The sequence below is a fragment of the Engraulis encrasicolus genome, chromosome 8, assembly GCF_034702125.1.
Source record: "Engraulis encrasicolus isolate BLACKSEA-1 chromosome 8, IST_EnEncr_1.0, whole genome shotgun sequence".
NCBI classification, from domain to species: domain Eukaryota; kingdom Metazoa; phylum Chordata; class Actinopteri; order Clupeiformes; family Engraulidae; genus Engraulis; species Engraulis encrasicolus.
The window spans coordinates 3,428,828-3,433,827 of record NC_085864.1 but is presented as its reverse complement, the minus strand read 5'-3'; the positions used below and the strand labels follow the sequence as shown (position 1 = coordinate 3,433,827).

At 43.6% G+C, this 5,000-nt stretch overlaps 1 protein-coding gene across 1 annotated transcript in view; it reads left to right on the top strand.

Annotated features, from left to right (window-relative positions):
• LOC134453459 (glutamate receptor ionotropic, kainate 1-like) overlaps positions 1-5,000 on the top strand; it is a 36,795-nt gene that overhangs the window by 16,102 nt on the left and 15,693 nt on the right. The gene's annotated exons all lie outside the window — the stretch shown is intronic.

Genomic DNA, 5,000 nt, shown 5'->3' with positions numbered 1-5,000 from the left:
TTAGTGCATGATCAATAATTCAATCAATGTCTCGTAGTTTACAGATCCTGGCTGTGTCCTCATAACGCCCAACATTTTGCTGAGTTTTCATATTTGATTCACATATTTGATTTGCTATTTATTAAACTAAGGGTTTAATAAATAGCACATATAGCATTAACACTTTGAGAAAAAAACACTGAAAGTACAGCTGTAATGTAAAGACAGAGCGAGAGAGAGAGAGAGAGAGAGAGAGAGAGAGAGAGAGAGAGAGAGAGAGAGAGAGAGAGAGAGAGAGAGAGAGAGAGAGAGAGAGAGAGAGAGAGAGAGAGAGAGAGAGAAGGAACAAAAAGAAAATGGAGGCATCATTCACTAACACACAGAGAAGTCAATGTGAAGCAGGAGACCAGCATGGTATAATTGCTTCTGGTTAATAATTAATAGCCACTGATTAGAGTGAGTGAAAGGCCCCTTTTCTTTCATTCAGTTAATTAGCCAAACATAGAGTGAGTGCACCTTGGAAATGAAAAGCCAGACAACACAAACAAACAGCAAGGCCACTGAGCCACAGGCACTGGGAGAATGCCTAAAGTGCCTCAGGGTTTGGCTGTGGCTTAAACGGCTAAGGTACCATATTGTTGTTACGCCAGGGACCCGGAGTCTGATTCCAGCCCAGAGGTAATTTCCTGATCCTTCCCCATCTTTCTCTCCCATTGCTTTCCTGTCTCTGCTTAAACTGTCCTATCCAATAAAGGCAAGAAAATCATAAAAATATCCCACAAAATCTCAGATTTAGCCCCAGAGAACAGTGTAGCAGGAGGAGGTACTGTATGGTTCTACAAAAATATTCACAAAAGCCCAAATCTGTATTATGTTGTGTATTGAGGAAACAATCAGTCATGTTTGCGCCATTGGGATCTTGTCATTGTTTTTCTAACACGAGAGGGAATTTTAAAGTGTACACTGTGATTATTAAAAAAACACACTGCAAGTGAAATGCTTAAGGTGGCAGGGGGCTGTCTTTGGATAGAACTGATACGAAATGTGAATTTCGAGACACAGCATGCAGGCAAGAAGGGAAGCCATGTTGTGTGATTGACTTCACAGAGATGACAGTGGAAGGAAGGTGGGGTATCGTGGTGGGAATGTCCTCCACAGATTAAAGACGAGAGTAAACACACTTTAGGTGAGTGACAGAATCAGAGCGTTGGGACTTTGCTTTCAGGCCGTTGTCACACCGCCGTGTGTTGGGGAAAAGTTTTAGAGAGGAGCCGCTCAGTCAACACTGGGAGAGGGAAAAGGAAGCACTGAATACGTATTGCATGGCTGTATTGACAGTTCTAGATCACACAACTTTGTCCCGGTGTTTTTTTTTAGGTTCTTTACTGTCTTTTTGTTCTTTTTTTCTTAGAGAGCTGTGACATGAAAGTCTTTACATTGCATTGTGTTGATATTTAGGCAGCGATGAAGGTGTAATTTTAGAAAGAAATGTTTATACAGCCCGTCGTTTTTTATTTAAGACAGATGGAGTGTCACTCACCCAGGTAAAGTTTACTGCAAGATTGTCAACTGTCTTTGTTCTTGTCCTCCAGCACTGCGCCACGAAAGTCTTGAAAAAACATTATCCGGGGTTGATATTTCGGCTGTGTTTGAAAGAGTTATAATTTTAGAAAGAAAGGGTAACGTTGTCATTGTTCTTGAAGACGGAATATGCCTCCCTCACCTACATTAAGTTTAGTGTAAGATGGCCGACTGTCTTTGTTATTGGTTTATCAGAGTTGGAAAAGTGCAAGTCTTAACAGTCTGCTGTGCTGACATTTCAAACTGGGATTGAGCGTGTTATAATTTTAGAAAAGAACAGAATGATACGTCTTGTCATTGTTTTATATTTATATAAAGATCAAGTGATCCGTCAGTAAAAAGCTACGTAGAGAACACCACTCCAGTGAACTGCAATATAATCAGTGTGACATTTACAGGAAGGTCTTGACAGACAGGCATTGAAGGCAACATTTGCAACTCGTTGAGTCGTTGTCACCGACCATCAGAGAGCTCAGCTGGGTGTTCTTGTGGCTGGTGTTGCATGAGCTTGCAAGCAGATGCTGAATAATTTGCAGTCACACAGAAATGCACACACACATACACATGCACTCATGCACACGCACATGCACACACGCACGCACACGCACCCACACTTGTGCACGCACGCACGCACACACACAGAGAAACACAAGAGCATGTGATGACCCTTGTCAGGCATTTGTAGTGTGTAGCAGATAGGAAAGGATGGAGGGAGGATTTGCTCGTGGGAATAATGAGTTACATGAACAAATCTCCCCTCAAAGGCCACACGGAGCCTGATGAACAGCTGATCCCAGGTCACGTGTGATCTCTCATCAAGACAGCCGGAGTGGGGGGGGGAGGTGTCGGTGTGGGGTGGGGTGCGGTGTCCAGCACGGTACAGATCTCATTGGCAATCCTGCATGGCACTGTCTCCCCTGAACACCGTTCCCTTGGGCCACATGTTGGGCTGCATAGGTGAGGCATGAATGCAATTCCAATGTCAATGCACTGTGTGTGTGGCACAATAGGGTTTTTCCAAAGGGACTTGTCACTATCACTTTGATGCTCCAAAAACTGCCATCGCATGATGCCAGAGGGTGTTGCAAATCCCGCTTCATGCAGACCTCATCATTAGATCCCAGTCATGTGAGGGACCATGCCATACATAAGGCCATGAGGCGTGGAAATGCCAGTCATATGTTACCAACATGCCCATGGCGGACACCTCTGGAACCGATCCCAACCTTGCTCACACAGACATGAGGTTCTGAGTTGCATCTTGAGCATGAGGTGTAGAAATGGAACACACATATGACTAACATCTCAGCCATCTTGAACAGATCCCAGCTTTGCTCACACACTGTAATCAGTAACATGTCAACTCACATGTACCACTGCATCGGCTTGGGTTTAGTTTCCTCTGTTCAATGGATTTTTCATGTGATTTTATTCTTCCTCATTGGATTGAACAAAGAGTACAGATCATTTCTCCGTTGTTATATTGACCTGACCTTGCACCTGTATACAGTATAGATGAGCAGTGATCTTTGACTTCATTATAAACAGTAGTCCAATATCTACCATCTCTCTCAGGCCCTGCACTGCATTGATGAAGTCCCCAAGCAGTTGACTATTGGCTATCTTTACAACTCCATCACAGTGCTAACACTCGAGGTCATGGGGAGGGTCGTTAAGATGGGCTGGCACCAATCAGGAGCAAGTCTGGCTCGGAGCCCGGCCGCTATTGGCTGGCTATCTGGAATAGTAATCAAGGGCCTTCGCCCGACAAAGAGCTTTAGTGTCCGCCGTCGCCTGAAGCCCTCTTTCATTCTGCAGAACTGAAGCCTCGTCTTGATGAAAGGCTCACACAAGTTCACAGGCGTCGGAGGAGGAGGGAAAAAAGAAACTGCAAATTAGAGGGGATTTTTCTTAAAGGGAAGAAGAATAAAACGCATTTCCCAGGTGTAAATCGCTTTAGTCTGTTATTTAATGGTCCATTTTTGATGTTGTATCAACAAGGCTATTGGAAGTTACTGAAGTGCATCGTTAGATTTCATATATTTTTTTCTTACGGTTTTTATACGCCCATATATTCTGCAGACGTGTCATTTTAATATGCGTATTAGGTACGGAAAGGCTGGAGGCTGAGACCCATTACATAGTGATTGCTCACATACCCGTGACGCCCCCGGCTGAAGCACAGATTACTGATGTTTGTAAAAGCCTGCTTTTAATTCATTACGCCCCGAAGCAGCGGCTTTAAAATTCAAAGGTATAACGGAGCCTTGGAATACCTAAAACTAAAAGCTGCATCAGGAACCCCCCGAGGTGGAGGAAATATTTTTTTACAACCCTCCTGAAAACACCTCATCATTACGCCCACAAGGCCTCGTGTATCTCCACTCATCACCAAAAGGGTCATTAGTGGCACTAAAAATGAAACTAATGGCAATGTGGTACTATATTTTTCTTTCCTTGTGCGTTGTTGGGGTAGTAGTTTGTCAGCACTGTTCGATTGTTCTCCCGAGTCCTAACAGCATTTATGCACCCACAAGTAAGCTAAATTAAAAACGTAACCTACCCCATAGTTCTGTCCTGGGGTTTTGTAAGGTGAAAAAGTTTGTTAGAGGTGAACTTTTACCATGATGTAAGTATGTAAGTATGTTAGTATGTATGCCAGTATGTCATTATGCTTGGCGGAGGATGTTAGAAAATCCTCCATTACAACATCTCATCAAGAGTTATCTCAATTTCGGGGGTGGGCTGTGGCGCATTTTGGCTTGCATGCCCACGGGGACCCCGGTTCGAGTCCGGCTGGGGTCATTTCCCGACCCTACCCCATCTCTCTCTCCCAATCGTTTCCTGTCTCTCATACTATCCTGTAATAATAAAGGCCAAAAAGTCCCCGAAAATACTTTTAAAAAGTTATCTCAATTTCTCTCTATTGTAAGTGCAATGTTTATCCCTCTTGTTAGTGCATCTGCCATACCAGGGCTTCCGTGAGGTTGCAAGTTGGAGACTGGACTGCAATGGAAGACACTTTACACCTCTTTGCCTTCACACTACCTGAAAGAAATTCTGAGATTGGGGGCAGAATATAAGGATCACCCTGATTTATTACTTTAAATGCACTTGGAATAGTCTCACACACTCAAAGAGTGTCAAATGGAAAGAGACGTCTGCCTGCCAAGAGTAATGTAGTGATGTCTTTAACTTAAGTACACCTCATTACTCTACACCGCTGCCTCTCAGAGCCAAATGGGGGACACTTTAAGGCTGGGGACATGCTTGCTGTGTGCCTTAAATTATGCATGTCTATTTTATATAGGTTTTGGTGTCTCCCGCATGCAAACTTCACATAAAACACACATGGCACGATTTTAAATCCTGTCTTAAAAAAAAAAAAAAAAACCTGTATCCCTGTGATTTGCTTGACTGATTTCATCCCAATCATTGCA